Consider the following 20,701-nt stretch of genomic DNA (forward strand, 5'->3'; position numbering starts at 1 on the left):
AGCCCTCTAATTATCCTATGTAAGCTTCACTGCACTCCACATTACAACACATTTTGCTCTTTATAAATGCCAGTTTAAAGCAGAGCTCCACCCAAAAGTAAAACTTACACTTTAAGGCCTCCTCCCTGGCTCCTGTTTGTGAAACAGAGGTTTTGGGGAGGAGGGGGGGTGGGGAGCAGGTACTCGATTCTGACGAATGCCTGATCCCACTTCCGTTTTGGTCACCTTAGGCAATCTGAAGCAGTTCTCCCTCCCGAAGTCTTCTGGGACACATGACCTGGACCAGTCACAGAGCGCAGTGCCACTTGCGTTTGCACAGTGGGCACCTGGCTGTGAAGCCGCAAGCTGTAACAACCGGGTGCCCATAGTAGAGATGCCGGTGCTGCCGAGGGAGAACATGGGGAGAACACAGCGTGAGTGAGTGTACCGCTGACTGGAACTCCGCTTTAACTTTTCCAATTGTTCACACATATGCAAATTGGATGCGGGTTTCCCCTCATCCAATTTGCATGACAGGCAAGTGTGACTGGCTCTCAATGGAGCTGGTTCACACATGTCCAGGGGCGGGTGCTGGCTGGATTGAAAAAGGGTCCGGTGCTTCTTTGGGTCCAGCTCAGGTGAAATTCAGCTACGAATTTTAGCCTGAATTCGCACCAGACCCAAAAGACACACCGTTCCCTTTTTCAATGCGGACCGCGGCTGCCCCAGGCATGTGTGAACTGGTGTACAGGAAAGCACTGGACCCCAGGCATGAACTCACGCCCAAACATCAAACAGCCTTAGTTCCTTCTTTATTGTATAACAGTGTCATACATTGTAGAACATAGACACTATTGAACATAAAACATACAAACAAATCCACAAAAAAAGATTAAAACAATCCTGTTAGGCAATACAAAAATCCTTATGGCCTGTTCCTTGTAGTAGAAGACCTCTGCAGTGTCACGGGTCTCCTAACTATTATATTCTCTTTGGCTTTTACCACTCCCAGGAGTTGGTTCACCCTCCAACCCCTATGTCACTGCTGTAGTTCAGGGGATGGAACTACAACATGCAGTCAGGGACCCAGGCTTCTGACATATTTTAGTCTTTTTTAGAATTGAAATGTGTTAAGTTACTTAACACAACCCATAACCCCCGATCTGATGACTCTAGGGCCCTTCCATACAGCTAGACAAGGTCACACTTTCATTTTAGAGGTTAGCTATCTAAACTATCTATATGTAAGCTGCAGATGTACCACTGAAAAGATGTGAGATAAATGGAATTTATTCAAAATATATTTACATAATGCACCCATGAGTATAGTTATTTGTAAATGTATAGGTACTGAAAAAGGCCATTTACCATGGACATTCATTTCTACCAACCCAGCAGGCATCTCCAAGAGCTTGCAGTTTGGTGTGGATCTGTTGTAGAGCCTTGAGGACCCAGGAGGTCCATTGGTTGTCTACAAGAGATCAAAACCTATGTCCAGGTATCTGTAGGTGCCACGGTATAGTTTTTTGTATGCTCACAGGTCCAGTTTCAATAAAGCTCCATCAACACTGCCGTGACCTATGGTGCGACTTCCTGGCGATTTGCTAGTGACTTGAGTACGACTTGACACGACTTTGAAGCGACTTTCAGGGAATGCGTGGGTAATCTTCCTGTGATGTTGGATCCAATCACATCAATATAGATGGGAATCGGACTTGAAGGCGACTTCCATTAAAGTCTATGGGCACAAGTCAGATAGAAGTCACCTTAGAGTAGTACGGGAACCTTTTCTAATGTCGGGGTGACTTCAGTAGTGCTAATTAAGACAGCTCTCATTGACTAACATGGGATTTGACATGTCATGTGATCTCACAAGTTGGATCTCAAGTTATGGCAATATGAACTGAGCTTAAAGAGTAACTCCACTTTTGTGGGGGGAAAAAAATAGCATATAAAGAAAAAAATAATATAGTGTATACAATTGGGACAAAAGTCATATTGAAATTGCCTTTCCTTTTTAAACTGCAGCTCTGTAATTTTCTGAAAATGGAATGCAATATGGATTCCTGGAGGTGTTCTGCACATAGAATCAGGGCCGGTGCTACCACTAGGCAGCCGCCAAGGGCGCACTGCTGCCTAGGGCGCCCGACCACTGATGTGCCTACTCTCTTCTCTCTGCAGCAAGCAACTAAGTCTCAGCATCAGTGGGTAGCAGCTGCTCCATTCGCACATAGTGTCAGAGGCACAGCGACGGCGGAGGACTGTGTATGTGTCCAGACTCCCAAATTAATGGAAGCAAGCAAACGTTCACTGATGGGCACTGGGAGGCTACATTGATGGGGGATGGTAGGTTGCATTGATGGGCACTGGTAGGCTGCATATGATGGTGAGTTTGCATTTGATGGGTGTTGGTGAGGCTGCATTGATGGGCGCTGGTGAGGCTGTATTGATGGGCACTGGTGAGGCTGCATTTGATGGGTACTGGTGGGCTGCATTTGATGGGTGCTTCATTTAAAAGGTGGGGTATACATGGGCAGGGCAAAGGGGATGGAGTCAGGGGTGGAGGCCAGGGGGGCAGAACAATTAGGTTTCGCCTAAGGGTGTCAAAAATCCTTGCACCAGCCCTGCATAGAATGTGTACAGAATGGCCCCAGAAAAATAATTTCCTACTTGTGTGATTGGCTCACTGATTTCCCAAAAGTCTGCCCTAAGGCTCTGCTCACATCTAGGTGTTGCTATTTTTTTTAATTGAAAAACAAACTTTATTGAAAAAACAAAGAAAAAACAAAAAGAAGGAAACAGAGAAGATAACATACATAGTAAGCATACATAAGGTACATCAGGTAATAAGGGCCAACCTGGCCAAGGCAGTGTTGCATACAGGAGTGCTTTGGGATAGTTGCGCTGCATAGGGTGTAGATACCTATGATGGGTAGCATCATTGTAAGACCAATCCGTGTCAACCGGGGAAGGGGCAGGAGGTGGAGAGAGAAAAAGAAAAAAAGGAGGAGAGGGAGGGGGACACAATAAAAGCAGGCCCATGGGGTGGAGGAAGCACAGAAAGGGAAAAACAGAGGGGGGAAGGGGGCAAGGGATCAATACAACAGCATATCAAGTACATGTCTCCCCATCCCCCAACCATCTGCCCCATATCTGCTCGTATTTAAGTGGGCACCCTCTATGCGTATATATTAATTTCTTATACGGGAGGGTATCGTTAACCTCTTTCTTCCAGCATTGAACCGTGGGGGGGAGGGCCTGCATCCAGCCGCGAGCAATCACTTTTCTCGCCAGGAACAGTGTTTCATGTAAAAAGGTACGAAGGAACTTGTCAGCATCAAATTCTGGCAAGAGACCAAGTAAGCACAGCTTCGGGTCGAGGCTAACAGGAGAGCCCATCTGGTCATGGAGAAAGCGAATTACCTGTATCCAGTATGTTTGTATAACCGGGCAGGACCATATGAGGTGATGGAAGGAGGCTGGAGTGTGGTCGCATAAGCGGCATCCCGGATTATACGTGGGTTTGAACCGTGCTATCTTTTGGGGGGTCAGATATGTCCTATGTACGATGTACAGCTGTGTGAGGCGGTCCGAAAGTCTGGGGGATACTCTCTTCACATCCCCCAATACATCATCCCACTCCTCGTCCTCAATTAATCCAACATCCACCTCCCATCTGGCCTTGGCGGCGTAAGCCAATGCCACGGAACCTGGGAGACGGATGGCGGAGTAGAGGGCAGAGATCAACCTAGTTGGCTCAGCCCCTGTGATTATATCTACTATAGGAGGGACTGTCAGAGGGGGGTTGGAGCCGGCAAACTGAGTCTGTAGCGCATGTCGGAGCTGTAAATATCGGAAGAAGAGATGGTTAGGGAGTGCGAATTCTTCCTTTAGCATTTGAAAGGATTTAAGCCCAGTGCTAGTCATAACTTGGTGCATGTACAATATCCCATACCGCGTCCAAGCTGCGGGGTCTGGAACGGACAGCAGTTCGGGCAAGTGAGTGTTGAACCAGAGAGGAGTATAAGAATGAACCTGTGGGGTCCCAAGTTTGTTTAGGGCCGTCCGCCATATCCTCCGGTGATGCGTCAACATGTCTACTTTTGGATAGGGGGAACGTTTTGACAGTGGAGCCCTAAGGACTGACTGAAGTGGGGTGTGGGCAGGGTCGTCAGGGCGTTTACAAAGTAATGTCTGGTATCTTGGTAGCTCGCTCTTGTCAAAGTGATAAAAATGGGACAATTGGGAGGCCAGGTAGTAATCCTGGAAATCAGGAAGGGCAGCCCCTCCCATTGTCACTGGATTCTTCAGAAGTCTCCAAGACAATTTGTGTCTGCTGTGGCCCCATATAAATGAATTGAGAATTGATTCAATCGTCTTGAAAAAATTTTGTGGTATATACAGGGGTGCATGCCACACCAAATAAAGTATCTTGGGCAGAAGTATCATTTTGACCAGATTGATGCGTCCCATAACGCCCAGAGGTAGTCTGGCCCAGGTTTGTGTCTTGGTCTTGATCAGGGCGTAAAGGGGTTCAATGTTTAGGGGTACATAGTCTGTCAGCGATCTAGTGACCTGCACTCCTAAATACTTGAGCGCGGAAACCCTAGGGAGATCTAGAGGAGGGGACGTGGGTACAGGGGGGAAATGATCAAGCGGAAGGATCTGGGATTTGGACCAGTTAATGCTCAGACCCGAATGACTACCGATACAGTCTATGGTGTGGAGGGCTGCAAGAAGGGAGGGACCCGAGTCGGCTAAGTATAGGAGTGTATCATCGGCATACATCCCGATCTTTTCCTCCAGATTTCCTATCCTAAGGCCACGAATTCTGGCGTCTGCGCGAACCATAATAGCTAGTGGCTCCACAGCCAACGCATACAACATGGGGGAAAGGGGGCAGCCTTGTCGGGTCCCTCTCTCCAGCGGGAACTGCTCAGAGAGCCAGCCGTTCACAAACACCTTGGCCCTCGGGGATTGATACAGGAGTTGGACCCAGCGGATAAAGTTGGGGCCAAGTCCAAATCCCAAGAGGCATTCCCACAGGTAGTTCCACTCCACGGAGTCGAAGGCCTTGGCAGCATCCAAAGCCACCACGACCCGCGAGCCGACTTCATCATGGGATCCCTGGATGTTCATAAGTAAGCGGCGGATATTCATGGCGGTGTTTTTTCCTGGCATAAATCCAGTCTGGTCAGGGTGGATCAGTGAGAGGATAACCTGATTAAGGCGGGAGGCAAGAATCTTAGCCAGTATTTTAATGTCAACCTGTAGTAGAGAGATAGGTCTATATGATTCCGCATAGTGTGGGTCCTTCCCTGGCTTGGGAATCACAACTATTTGTGCGTCCCTCATGGAGGGGGGTAGGATTCCCGTGTCAAATATGGACTCATATAAGTCATGGAGTTTAGGGGTCAAAATTTCAGAGTAGGTGGCATAAAATTCTAGCAGCAGACCGTCCAGTCCTGGTGCTTTAGAAGTGGCCAGAGAGGAAATTGCCTCGGAAATATCCTCCTCAGTAATGGGGGCCTCTAAAAGGTCACGTTGGGCGTCTGTCAGTTTGGGAAATGTAATTCTCGCCAGGTAGTCTCTGGTGTCTTGGGGAGTATGAGTGACCCGAGTGGCATAGAGTGCTCGATAAAATCTCGCAAACTCCTCCGCCACCTGTTGTGGATCCGTAATACCATTCCCCTGGGTGTCCAGCAGCGACACCACGACGGGGGGACGGGAATCTAAGTGAGCGAGGTAAGCGAGTAGTCTGCCCGATCTTTCTCCATATTCAAATACCCTTTGCCTACAGAAAAAGATGCGCTGCTTGGCCTGTTCCGTATGTAGTTGGGAGACCTGTCGTAGCTGGAGCTTAAGATTAGTGGCTGCGTCAGGCGAGGGGTCTCGATGAAACTCCTCCTCCAATCTCTCTAGGTGTTCCGTAGCCTGTTGGACAACAAGTTTGGATGACCGCTTCAGTCTGTTAATGCGCGTGGAGAGCAGGGAGCGGGCGTAAAGCTTAAATGCGTCCCACACCATGTCGTAAGTAGTGGAGTCCCCGTTAACCGCAAAATAGTGCTGCAACTCCGTAGAGATGTCCCCCTGCTCCCGCAAAGTGTTGCTATTTTTACAGGCATTTTTCTGGCTTTTTGTCTGGCGTTTTGCGTTTGTGTAGTGTTTTTGTGTAGGTGTTTTGAGTTGACAAGTGACCAATGAAAAGCAGTAAAACGCCTGTAATCTGCCAAAAAAGAAGCTCATGTACTTTTATGGAGTGACAGAGTTTTGCTTAAGGCCACAGAGCGCTCAGATATGAACAAGGGCCATTGAAATTAATGGGATTTGTCTTGTTGGGCATTTTTAGAGCTGAAGCTTAGAGCAGAAAATCGCCCAAAAACTCCTAGCTGTGAATGGAGCCTAAGGCTGGATTCACACCTATGGCATTTTTAGTGCTTTTTGCATTTTGCAGATTTGCACTACAGAACATTTAACATGGTTTCCTATGGAACACGTTCTGTATTGCAAATATGCAAAAAGCACAAAAAATGCATAGGAGTGAATCCAGCCTAAGATAATAGGCATCCCTGCAACAAAAATGTCATTTTTGGTGAGATACTTCCACATGGAAATCACGTCTAAAGGGATGCAGGACCAGCAGCTTTCCTTATTAGAGCCCTGCATGTGCACAGCTGAATGATAATTATGAAACAACTCCCATTAGATTCACTTTCCTACATGAATACAGAAAACCACACAGGGATTTCTTCAGAATAACAAAAAGATAGTAATCTGCAACAAAGTTTATTAAAATCCTTGCGATGTACATAGATCACCCAGAATGGAATGTTTTTTTCTCAACAAAAGTAGAGTTATGCTTTAATGGTGTTCACTGCCTACCAATTTCAAGGCCCCTACCGAGATGTGATGAAGATCACAAGATCACAAGATCCCAATACTGAATGGTGCATAATTCAGTACACTATACTTTGCATGCAAAGCTTGGCTTGGCCCTTGTGGACAAGAGCATTGCTGACTATTTTGCCATGGGCTGAACTGATTCTCCCTGCACCAAAGTACTTGATCTTCAGTATTACATTACATACAAACATTTTATAAATAGACACATTTTTACATGTTCTGTATAAATACATGCTTGTTTCTGGACAAGCTCTCATACACAAATAATTAAAGGTTCAGCAAACAGCCAAAAACACCATAAAGAATAGAATTCCTGTTAATCCATATTATAGTTAGGGTTGTATTAACTATAGCAACCAAGCAGCCAGTAAACAAAAATAATAATACCTTAGAAAATAGTACGCTGAGGGATCAATAAATCTATGAGCAGTTTGTGTTAGGAAAAAGACATTTCTGTGAAGGAGTTAAATGACAGGTTATGTATTACATGAGGCCTGTGTGACCATGCAGCAGTTGTGTAGTGACATTAGTATTGCCACACTCACATTCCAGAGCTGGGACACTCAGCCTCCTGACAGGGGCTGTCGGTAATGGAGCAGGAATTTGACCCTGCTATTCACACGTGAAGCCTACTATGACTAAACCTCTAATTAGAATCGACTTCTTAGCATTTGTTTGTTCACTGCATTTTTTTGCTTGTTGTGACAGAAGAGCATTGTGAAAAGAACAAAAAACATCTGACACATTATATGGTGTACGTATATACGGAAACCATATACTGATATGTACATGACACATGTTATGGAGGCATCTCTCTTCCATAAGTCAACAAGGTTACGAATGATGAGCAGTAATAATGGATAACGTCAACTTGTGATAATGACCATCAAAGCCAGTGTTGTATATTGGTGACTACTTTGAATTCTATTATCATTATTATCCATTTGCAGACTCACGGCAGTACATACTGTATACTACAGCGCGGAGGTGGGTGCAGGTACTGCAATGTACTTACCTGTGCATCAGGGCTTTTTTTTTTGGTCCGTTTTGCGCATGCATGCATGCACAGGGAAAACCAAGCTGTCAATCCCTGCAGCCACAAGCCGATCACCGGTTCCCAGCCAATCATTTATGTCTGGGACTGAGCACTGATCTCTGTATTAGTGTTACTGGTGATGTCAGTGCCAGATAGTCAGTTACCCCCACAGCATCAGTTAGTGTCAGATTGTCCATGCACTATCACAGTCCCACTGTGCCGGTTCCCGCATTGCATAGGAATCGCAGGCAGTTCACAACTATGCGAACCGCTGCGGGTGTCAATAGAAAGTTAAATTGTTACTAAACCCAGTAATATTACATTTATTTTACATTGTAAAATATTTTACATTAAAATACTGCTATACCTTTTTGGATGATCTGTTACATGATAAACTGCATAGTTTCTTCAGTGCTGAGAATTCAGGAGGGAGGAGATTTCCACTGCAGCCTGTATACATGCCCACATGTGTGATGCCAATATCTTGTGACCTGGTTAGCTCTGAGAACAAGTACATGTTCTTTCCAGCATAAAAGACACAACTGAGCATGTGCAGGTTGGCTACCCTGCCTGTGTTAGCTGGCCTTCCCCAGATAGACAGTGCAGGAGGATATAACAGCCTTTTTACACAATGCAGAGGATTAACCCCTTAGGGGTTCCACAGTGAGTATAACAAGCATGCTATGCTGCATATACAGACTAATTTTACTTTTGTGGGTTTAGTAACACTTTAATCACTTGAGCGAGGTTTTACCCCATTCATGACCAAAATATTTCTACATCTATTGCTACATGTCTATGGTAAAAAAAATCCTATAATATTAATTGGTTTGTACAAAAGTCATAGCATCTACAAACTATGGTATCTATACTGTAAAAAATAAAAAATAAAAAATTATATATATATATATATATATATATATATATATATATATATATATATATACATATATATATATATAGCATAATGCATCAACAAGCCCTTACATCAGCCTATCTCAACCTTTCTAATACAGAGGAACCATTGAAATTATTTTCAGGGGACCCCTGCTAAATTAGTAGACAGTTTTTTTAACACTCCTCTGCTCTATAAGTAAAATTTATTTCAGTAACAATCATGATATAAGGAAAGTAATAATAATGGTCAGAAAAGAAACACCAACAGTGAAAAATTGTAGTGCTCCTTCCACTGATGGTCATTGGCAAAGTGTCTTCTTATAGCTGGTGTAGTGGTCTCATACACTGATGGCCAATGGAAGATTAACCCCTTATATTAAAAGAGAAGTATTTTTTTTTTATCATACTTACCTAGGTGAATGCTGCATCTGTTCCCCTCTGGCTGTAAGACTGAGAACCAAGCGGTTGACCAGTGGGAAAACTGCCCCCCTTACACACAGCTAAAAAGATACCAGAGGTTAATGGTAGTTGGAAACTGTTCATTGCTCAAGGAACCCCCAGCAACCTGTGGAGAAACCCCGGATTTCATGGAAACCCTGGTTAAGAAACCTTGTCTTAAAATAAAAAGTGCATTGTCCATTTGTCCATGCAGGACAAAGCAACAGGTTCACTTTAAGGTCAGAAACTCTAAACAAGGTGATCTTTGAGTTTGTTTCAGTTGTATCCATGGTATGGAGGAAGATTCACTTGGACAAGCAAGAAGAGGGGAGGGGGGAAGAGATACAAATACGTGTACAGAAACTTACACAACATGTCACAAAATGTAACGCATTGCATTTAAGTAACACTGGGTTTTTTGCCTTCCATTGGGTCTGTGGGTATAGGATTGTCATTTTTTTTTCCTTCTTATTGGTTGAACTAGATGGACTTTTCTCAACCAGACTAAGTATGCATCTATTAGATGTGGTGGATGCATTCATTTTCTTTTTTAGGCCTTTCCCCCTCTATTTTCCCCTGGTAATCTGGCCAGTAACAAACCTCTTATATTAGAGCAGTAACATGGACACCTTTGGATAGAAGCATTGTCAGTCTGGGGGTGGGGAATGCTAACTGTACTAGCAGATTTAAATACACTAGTAAACTGAAGCCAAACTCCAGCTAACACTTACTGGCCAGATCACTAGGTGAAAATAAGAGGACAAAAGATTACAAAGAAAACAAACGCAACCATTACAATTGGGAATTGGTGATTTGCAATACAATACATGTTTGCTTTTGGGTTTAATATTACTTTAAGACACAAACAAAAATCAAGGAAAGTTAGATGCCAGCCAGGGGGTAGTAAAACATCTAGCACTATCATAAACAGTATTCTAAAGAGTCTGCATAGCCTCCTAATAGAGCTCTGTTGTAAATAACTGTAACTGTGTAGGAGCATTTACACATCTGTGAGTTTCATTTTAAAACTCAAAACTGCATTTTTATGCTTCCAAACTGTACTTATATTCCATATTTCCTGCTGTGATGGAGTTAACTTAATAAAAATCAGTTAGACGTCAAGCACCCTTATTCTACAATGCGAACAGAACACATTAAATATTCTAAGTGATATATGCATCTGATTAAAATATCATATTTGGCCTCTAACAAATTGTGATATCATTCTGTTCAATAATAATGTCGGTTGTCAGATTGTAAAACATGGTCGGATATAAATATAGTTTAATATAAGTTTAATATAGATACTGTATGGTTACAATTGGCAGCACACCTCTCAGACTCTTTGGTTTTGTTAGTTCTGTAAATTGCCTCTTCATAGACCAAAAAAGATGGCTGCAAATGAGTTATAATAGCTCTAATTTAATACATCAGATTGTGTTTACTCTACTAATGAAGACTCTACACAAAAACCAGATGAACTTTGTTAAAGAAGAACCTAAGGCAGACCATAGATGATGCGATTTTCTTTCCTGCAACCACAGGTTGTTTCTTCACTTTTATTCTGATTTATTTTACATTTGCCAATTGTCTGTTTCATGATATCTTTTCTGTAAATATTTTCTCTGTATCCATTTTTTTTTATTCATGCAAGGGCATGTAAGCATTCTCCTTAAAGTGGTTGTAAACCCTTAGGCCGCGTACACACGGGCGGACTGTTCGCCCAACTTTGTTTGTCAAACAGTTTCGGCAAACAGTCCGCTCAAAATTAGCATGGACGGACATGGCCACACACGGCACTTTTTGAGCGGACTGTTTCAGCGGACTGTTTGCCAAACAGTTCGCTCAACTTTTGAAATGAACGGACTCGCCCACGTAAGGCGGAGGCAAATCCGCCCATTTCGAGCGCGTGCACAGGTAGGCGGGGCCCGCGAAGGAGACGTCGCGGGCTCCGCCGCCTGGAATGGACTTAAAGGGGAACCCCAACGCCGAAAAAAATCGGCGTGGGGGTTCCCCCAAAGTCCACAACAGACCCTTGTCCGAGCACGCTACCCGGCCGGCCAGGAAAGGGGGGCGAGCGAGCGCGCCCCCCCCTCCTGAGCCGTACCAGGCCGCGTGCCCTCAACATGGGGGGTGCCTTGGGGAAGGGGGGGCCGCGCGGCCCCCCCACCCCAAAGCACCTTGTCCCCATGTTGATGAGGACAAAGGCCTCTTCCCGACAACCCTGGCCGTTGGTTGTCGGGGTCTGCGGGCGGGGGGCTTATCGGAATCCGGGAGCCCCCTTTAAGAAGGGGGCCCCCGGATACCGGCCCCCCACCCTATGTGAATGAGTATGGGGTACAATGTACCCCTACCCATTCACCTGTGAAATAAAGTACAAAAAAAACACAACACAGAGAAAAAATATTTTATTGCACAGCTCCGGGGGTCTTCCGTCTTCGGGGGTCTTCTCGCCGGACTCCTCCGCTATCTTCGTGTAGCTCTTTTACTAGCGGAGGAGCCCGGCTTTCTTCCTCCCCGCCGCCGGCCTCTTCTCCCGACTTCGGGGGTCTTGTCCCCCTCTTCGGTTCTTCTGCCGGGCCACCGCGCCTTCTTGTAGCTCTTTTACAGGCGGTGGGCCGGTCTTCTGTCGCCGCTGCCTTCCGTTCTTCTGTCGCCGCCTTCGGTTCTTCTGCCGGGCCACCGCGCCTTCTTGTAGCTCTTTTACAGGCGATGGCCCGGTCTTCTGTCGCCGCTGTCGCTGTCACCGTCGCCGCCTTCCGTTCTTGTTCTTCTTCTTGTTCTTCTTCTTCTTCCCCAGGAGATGTTGACACGTCGCTCTCTCCGGCCGGAATGCCAGAGCCGCGCTGTGCGGTCACTTATATAGTGACAATGGGGCGGTGTCACATGGTATATGTCACATGGGTTGGTCACATGGGTTGATGTCACATGGGGACTATGACATCGTAAGGGGGCGGGGTCACCATGTGACCAACCCATGTGACATATACCATGTGACACCGCCCCATTGTCACTATATAAGTGACCGCACAGCGCGGCTCTGGCATTCCGGCCGGAGAGAGCGACGTGTCAACATCTCCTGGGGAAGAAGAAGAAGAACAAGAAGAAGAAGAAGAACGGAAGGCGGCGACGGCGACAGCGACAGCGGCGACAGAAGACCGGGCCACCGCCTGTAAAAGAGCTACAAGAAGGCGCGGTGGCCCGGCAGAAGAACCGAAGGCGGCGACAGAAGAACGGAAGGCAGCGGCGACAGAAGACCGGGCCACCGCCTGTAAAAGAGCTATAAGAAGGCGCGGTGGCCCGGCAGAAGAACCGAAGAGGGGGACAAGACCCCCGAAGTCGGGAGAAGAGGCCGGCGGCGGGGAGGAGGAAAGCCGGGCTCCTCCGCTAGTAAAAGAGCTACACGAAGATAGCGGAGGAGTCCGGCGAGAAGACCCCCGAAGACGGAAGACCCCCGGAGCTGTGCAATAAAATATTTTTTCTCTGTGTTGTGTTTTTTTTTGTACTTTATTTCACAGGTGAATGGGTAGGGGTACATTGTACCCCATACTCATTCACATAGGGTGGGGGGCCGGTATCCGGGGGCCCCCTTCTTAAAGGGGGCTCCCGGATTCCGATAAGCCCCCCGCCCGCAGACCCCGACAACCAACGGCCAGGGTTGTCGGGAAGAGGCCCTTGTCCTCATCAACATGGGGACAAGGTGCTTTGGGGTGGGGGGGCCGCGCGGCCCCCCCTTCCCCAAGGCACCCCCCCATGTTGAGGGCACGCGCCCTGGTACGGCTCAGGAGGGGGGGCGCGCTCGCTCGCCCCCCTTTCCTGGCCGGCCGGGTAGCGTGCTCGGACAAGGGTCTGTTGTGGACTTTTGGGGGGACCCCACGCCGATTTTTTTCGGCGTTGGGGTTCCCCTTTAAGTTCATTCCAGGCGGCGGAGCCCGCGACGTCTCCTTCGCGGGCCCCGCCTACCTTCACACGCGCTCGAAATGGGCGGATTTGCCTCCGCCTTACGTGGGCGAGTCCGTTCATTTCAAAAGTTGAGCGAACTGTTTGTCAAACAGTTCGCTGAAACAGTCCGCTCAAAAAGTGCCGTGTGTGGCCATGTCCGTCCATGCTAATTTTGAGCGGACTGTTTGCCGAAACTGTTTGACAAACAAAGTTGGGCGAACAGTCCGCCCGTGTGTACGCGGCCTTACAGACCACTTTGACCTACAGGTAAGAAGATTAAGGCTTACCTGTAGGTCCAAGCAATATCTCCTAAACCTATATGGTTTAGGAGATATTTTCCCGAAAACGGGCACCGCTGTCTACGGCACATGCGCCGTAGACAGCGGCGCGCAGGCGCACTGAGCGCGGCATTCTCAGCGACGGAGCTGCCGCACGTGTCGGCTCCCGTGCGCATGCGCGGGAGTGACGTAATCGCGGCTTCGCCGAATGACAGCGGCGGAGCTGCGAGACCCCACCAACAAGATGGATGCGGCGGACTACAGGGGACAGTGGCGACTTCGCTGGCTCCTGTGTCAGGTAAGTGACACATAATGGGCTACTATGCGATGCATAGTAGTCCATTATGCTTTGCCTTTGCAGGGAATGAAAGAGGAAGTAAACACATCAGGGTTTACTTCCTCTTTAAAGGGAATATATTGTTTTTTCAATTATCATTTTATATAATAGATAAAGATGTCATAGACACCAGCTTCATATAGATATTTGAATTATATAATTTACAATGATATATGTACGTAGGAATATTTGTAAAGCGATGCGCAAACTGTTGGCGCTATATAAATCCTGTATAATAATTTGTTTATTACACACGCAGGCTTTACACTCTTGATTCAGATTTTATTTTTGAAATTCTTTTTATAACAAATAAACAACAACAAAAGAAAAAAGAAAAACTACAAAAAGAAGAAATAAAAAGAGTGCCTTTCACTTTTCTCACTAAGGTAAGCCATAGCATGTTGCAGGAAAGAAAATTGCTTGATTTTTCTTTCAGTGTTGATGGGGGAATCCCTCCTGCAGCTATACTGTGTTCTGCATTTGGGAGCCTTCCATGCCGGCAGAACACGATGATTACTGCTGGAAGCTATAGCTGTCAGGAGCAATCACATGCAAAAAATCTGACAGACTTGTTGTACTGAAGTTGATTGATGGATAGACTTCAGTACAACCAGCCTGCCCATAAATAAATCAAAACTTGGCCCCTGTCAGTTTTATTTTTTGCCATCTGTGTCTCATTGTGGAGATTTCCCTTTGATTCCTGTCCCATAGCTAAACAGGAAGTGAGAGGAAATCCCTGAAAATGAAGGGAATTCCTTGGGGTCCCTATTTCAAGATTTCCCCTCTATTACTTTTCTGGAGACAACCCAAATAATTGGGATTTTCTTTTATTTTCACTTCCCATGATAATGGTAAACAGGACACAGACAAAAAAAATTGCCTTTAGTTATACTTTAAGCTACCTAAACCTACACAATATTAAGATGACAACAATAACTTTGGTCTAATGTTCAGACTTGTGATCAGACCATCCATATTAAAGTGGGATTCCACCCTAAAGTGGAACCTCCGCTGATCGGAACCCCCCCCCCCTCCGGTGTCACAATTGACACCTTTCAGGGGGGAGGGGGGTGGAGATACCTGTCAAAGACAGGTATTTTCACCCACTTCCGGGCATAGACTCCCACGGGAGTCTACGCCATTTCCTGCCCTGCCGCGCTGTCTGCTGGGACACACACGGGTCCCAGTGACAGCGCAGAGATCTCCTATTGCGCGGCGCGGCTCGCGCATGCGCAGTAGGGAACCGGGAAGTGAAGCCGATTCGCTTTACTTCCTGATTCCCTCACCTCGAATGGCGGCGGCAGCAGCCGAGGCCCGAGCGGTCGATCGGCCTCGGCTGCCGGCATCGCTGGAACCCAGGACAGGTGAGTGTCCATTTATTAAAAGTCAGCAGCTGTAGTATTTATAGCTGCTGGCTGTTAATATTTTTTTTTTGGGCGGAATCCCTCTTTAAGTCATGACCCTGGGTTACATAAGTTATTCCTCTTCACTGTAGAAGCTTTTCTTATATTTGGCAGCAGGGACTAGAACTAGTTCATTCACTAGATTATTATCTGTCAGAGCTGCATCGAGGCTGTCAAAAGGTCACAGCTAAGTGTCAGGTCAATTTGACAGTCACAGGAAGCGATGTATTATCCCGATACAGAGGACCTATGCTGTAATTTAAGCAACTACACTTTTTGAGTTATTATAGTAATTATTGTAATTATAATATTGTTATATTTTTTAATTAGACATGACCTTTGATATTTTTACTTTACTGTATGCCATATTTTCATAACTGTATTTTAAATTCTGCCTTTTGTTTCCATGTAGCTTCTTTTTAGATAAAATCAAATGAAAATATCTATAGCATTGAAGGACCGCTGAGATAAGATCAAATAGCCAGAAGCTGAATTATAATGTCTACAGGACGCGTCATTGTTTGCTCCATACTGCACCTGTATTATATATCATTTTTATAGCTCCCAACTGTCTCTGATTTGGAGTCCCGACAGCTACCCACCCTTCCAGTTCTCTCCTCCACTCACAGCACTCCTTGTATTGTTCTTGCAGAATTCAACACATTCTTTGAACAGAGAAGAGGTGGATGGATGACAAGCTCATCTCCTGCATTTAGAGAACACGTTCCGTTTTATGAAAACAATGCAATGAGTTTTGTGAATGGAGGAGAGACCAGAAAGGGGAGGGCAGCCATCAGGACTTTTTCAATGTTAGACCCAAGGTATTTAACCCAGCATGGCATGAGGTTCTGTACTGGGAAGAGGACCTCTGCATACCTCCCAACTTTCTGAGATGGGAACAAGTGAAAGTATGCAGGCATAGGACACACACCCTGCCACGCCCCCTTAAAGGAAAATGATACAACAAAAAAAATTGCTTTTTTTACCTCTACTATTCCTATATACTGGCTTTTGAAATTTACAAAAAAGGATTAGCACTGGAAAACACTTTTTGAAAGATAAATAGTGCATTTTATATACAACTATACAAATCAGACCAAAATGAGGGACAAATGAGGAGGAAAGGTGCTATGCCTCCGATAACTGGAGGGAACATTTCTATAGTAAACAGCAGTCGGCTGTTCATGGGATACACTTCATTAGAGGCAACTTGTGTGACTGAAGCTGTACCCCACAATTTGTTTCTAACTAAACTTCAGCTTTAAGGCCTCTTACACACGATTCTCCTGTTTGAGCATCTAATTTTTCAGATGAATTTGTTTTGTGTATTTTCACACATTTTCGCACACATGCACACAAACTTATTATCGCGTTCTTGTTCAGCACATATAAATGGGGCATTTGTGCAGAATAGTGCGCATTTGCACACATAAAGCGTAAATTACTGACCAAAAAAAGCAGCTTTTTCTATTTTTTTTTTTTTTTACTGAAGAATGCTACGTGCCTGTGTGCATAGGCACATTACAATTAATGGGGTGTATTTTAGCTCAGTAAAAAAAAAAAAGATATACTGAGCGTTTTTAAGCTTCAGTGTGCAAGAGGCCTAAAAGTGTTCTCTAGAGAAAGCTGTCTGGTGTACTCCTATGCTTAATTTTTTCCCATTCATTGGGCTTTACTTGCTTCGAAAACAAAACATTTTTTTGAAAGGCAACAGTATGGCAATGAAAATGCTGCCCCACTAATTAATAATTAGGTGCCTCAAGCTAATTTTTGTCAGTCTGAACAAAATGATAGGCCTGCACTGAGAGTGAGAAACAGTAAAGTACAATGAATGTGCTACATATGTAGGCAGGCTATGCATGGTTAGAATCTCGGCCGGCCTAAGCAGGAAGCAAATCTAATTTGTAATGAGCAAACTGCCCGAGGGCCCCGAGCCACTAGGGGGCCCCATCAGGGTTGCCAGCCTCAGTAAAACCAGGGACAGTATGTAAAAATCTGTGTTTTTTTTACATCTGTCTCTGAAATGCCCCTTACCGACATCCTTTTGGTCTAAAAATCCTGAGATTATAGCTGCCCCAACTTCCCAGTACCTTCTCAGCCAATAGAAACATGTCTGTGTATACTGTGTATACATGTATGTGTATACTGTATGATTGTATACTGTGTGTGTATACTGTGTGGCCCCATAATCTCGGATTGCCTGGGGCCCCATAATCGCCTATTGCCCGGGGGCCCCATGAGTTGTCAGTCCACCCCTGTATATATATATATATATATATATATATATATATATATAGAGAGAGAGAGAGAGAGAGAGAGAGAGAGAGAGAGAGAGAGAGAGAGAGAGAGAGAGAGAGTGAGAGAGTAATATACATAACATAGTAATTTCCCTTTGGGGTTAATAAAGTATTCTGATTCTGAACCTGAATCTGAAAATATGTCTAGGGAAAACCAAGAAGTCCATGTTGCATCACAGCATCCAATCAAATATTCTCTAAAATCCCCCATACTGCAAACAGAATTTCTGATAATGACTATGTCATCTTGGTATAGTGGGCAAGTGTAAAGAACTGATATAATACGCGTAGCAAAATGCTCTTTGCATCATTCATGTAAGGACACAGGTCAGCGTGGGCAGGATGGCTACTGTTTGGTCGCATGTTTGACTAAGCTTGTCATATAGATTTGTGTACACATGATAAGCCCAGTTCACCATGGAGCTGTATATTCTGCCTGTCTTGACTTGTGTCAGCACATAAAGAACATACTAGGGTTGATTTACTAAGGGCAACAGGCTATTCTCTTTACAAGGGATGTTGCACTTTGCAAGGGAATTTTGTCCAGAGCTTAGTGAATGTGGTGAAGTTCAACTTTGCAAAGAGTACCTAATCATGTTCAAGGAAAAAAAAACAGCATTTTGTTTGCACAGGATTGGATGATGGAATTAGCAGGGCCTCACCTCATTCACTAACTTCTGGCGCAAATTATTTTGCAAAGTGCAACTTCCCTTGCAAAGTGAACAGCCTATTTGCTTTTAGTAAATCGAACCCAACATTGGACAAAGCTGTGTTTTATCAAGCCACGTCTGTTATGATATACTTATTTAATGGTGTGTATAGAACCTTACTGGTCGATAAGGAGCAGTGTTTACAGGATATACTCAAATTCCTACCCTTCATGTGCCATCACAAGTCAAATGGCCTAGTGCTAAGAAAGCATGTTACATGTCATTCCACTCAGAACCAGCTACCAAAATACAAGCTTCTATGCCTACATGGCAGTTTGAGTATACCTCCACAGCCTTACCGCAATATGGTAGTCTTCCTATTATTCTACAGTCTCTTGGTAACTTGCTTTGCTTGCCGTGACATAAAGATTTCTATGTAACTTGGTAGTCTCCTGTTTCATGGCACTGGTAGAAGAAGGTTTTACTAGAGTTTCAGGGGCATGCTCTGGGTTGGGCCAGGTTCAGGGCACTATCTGCTTGCAAAATTGGATTGCAGAGTATGGGTCTACAAAAACTGTTTCTACTCTAGCACAGCCTTTCTCAACTGAGGTTCCTCCAAAGGTTACTAAGCGTTCCTTAGAAAGAGAGCAGTGGCAGACTGATCTCCTGCCTTCACTGACCCACCAGTGTTAAGGCTAATATGCCATAAGCTGTAGATTAAATAATTTTAGTGGATGGGTTCCCTGACATCTAAAAACTATTTTAAGGGTTACTCCATGCTAAAACAAAGTTTGAGAAAGACAATTGTAGCACGAGGATTGGTTAAGGAAACTGTTCTTCAGTTCATTATCCTTATAATATACAACACTGGTTCTCACCACAACCTGGCTGCTTTCACCATTAATCTTGCCTACACACACTAGGCAAATCCAGCTAGAACTAACAGAGCGTATGAGTTAAGCCACAGTCTGAGCAGTCTCATTTCTTGTCATGAATGACTTTAAATGTCAGCATACCTTTAAAATGTGCAATAAAGGTTCAGCTACGTAAAGAGGAACACCACTATGGGAAGTTGCATGAATCCATATATTAAAGGTGTGAGATGATTAATTAATGATACTACCCGCCTTCCAGTTTTCAGGGAGCATATCTATGAACAGGGACTGGATTATTTAACCCATGACAGCCATCCAAAGACACTCATTAGTTATCCTATTACAAATTTGTGTCATATTAATAAAATATGAAGATAGCATAGCAGTATAGAAAAAGTTTTCTATCGGCTTCTAAACAATAACATTGTTCCTCAAATCATTTTAGAATCTTTTTTTAATCAGTCTAAATTTTTACCTTCTACACATAGTTGAACAATCAGTTTATCTTTACATCTTTTATTTATGGTTTAGCTTTTATGTCACAGCCACATTGAAAGGCATCTTCACAGTACCAGCCAATCAGCAAATTCTCTCATATACTTGTAAAGGATGCAGTTTATGGCTTTATTGCACTAGGTGTATAAATCTCGCTGTACCATTCTACTAAAATCATTATCTCTCTATTGCAATCTCTTCCAGCCATACTATCTGCTTAGTTAACATCAGTTTTGAGCATTTATAGTAATTCGGTTATTTTGCAAGACTCTGTACAGAAAACCCTAATTTGTATTCCAAATGAGAGTTAATATTTAACTGAATGTTGTTCAGCTATGATGTGTGTGGATATACATATATATTTTTTCTCGACATGCCCTATACAGGTCGGTGAATGTATTTAATCAGAAGCTGCAGCCAATCAGAAGCTGACTTTCAGTGGACCTAGTTGCCGTGGGTTGCAGCACACCATTGCAAGTAATAAATAAATTAGAATCGTTTCATCCCCACAGACTGTGCCAAGTTTACAGGACGAGGAATGCCTACTCGATGAAGCACTTTAAACAAGACTATCATTAATGCCAGAATTTACTCTCACTTCAATGAGCCACTTGCCAAAGCTTCCAGTAATGAACACAACAAGAAGAAGCTTGGGGTAGTGCCAGACCCTCTCTCATATTACATGGTGCCTTGCCAAGGGGCCCACGAAGGTACAGAGAGAGAGGAAGTCACCGGCTCTTCCCCCCTATTCTACATATATCAGTTCTTTACAACTCAGGTACATTGCTGGTGCTTTCCACTAGCCTTGATCACATCACTATCTGTGATCATGATTAGTGTTTTCCTAGGTTGCTGTTTGCCCTTTGGTTTTATTAACACAATACTGTTTTTTTTTTTTTGTTTTTTTACATATCTGTACCATCAATTCATTTTTTTAATATCTGAAAAGTGCACACATATTATTTCTTCATATATATCCTAATCATTTATAGTTAACATTTTTTAAAACGTAACTTTTTACTACAGTGTAATTATTATTTAACAACATCATTAATTCAATCGTTTGCTTTCATCGGTTTCCTCTATTCAATCAATGTGCCCATTGTTAGCCCCTTTCATTAGTATGTAGAGTCGCATTCAGCTTAGTAGATGTTTAACAGGCCAACAGGTA

At 44.4% G+C, this 20,701-nt stretch overlaps 1 protein-coding gene across 1 annotated transcript in view; it reads right to left on the reverse strand.

Annotated features, from left to right (window-relative positions):
• The window catches only part of EPS8L2 (EPS8 signaling adaptor L2), a 272,423-nt gene that overhangs the window by 251,548 nt on the left and 174 nt on the right, over positions 1 to 20,701 (reverse strand). The gene's annotated exons all lie outside the window — the stretch shown is intronic.

This window comes from Lithobates pipiens, unplaced genomic scaffold (assembly GCF_037356315.1).
Source record: "Lithobates pipiens isolate NorthernLeopardFrog02 unplaced genomic scaffold, aLitPip1_a1.2 Scaffold_10, whole genome shotgun sequence".
Classification (NCBI taxonomy): domain Eukaryota; kingdom Metazoa; phylum Chordata; class Amphibia; order Anura; family Ranidae; genus Lithobates; species Lithobates pipiens.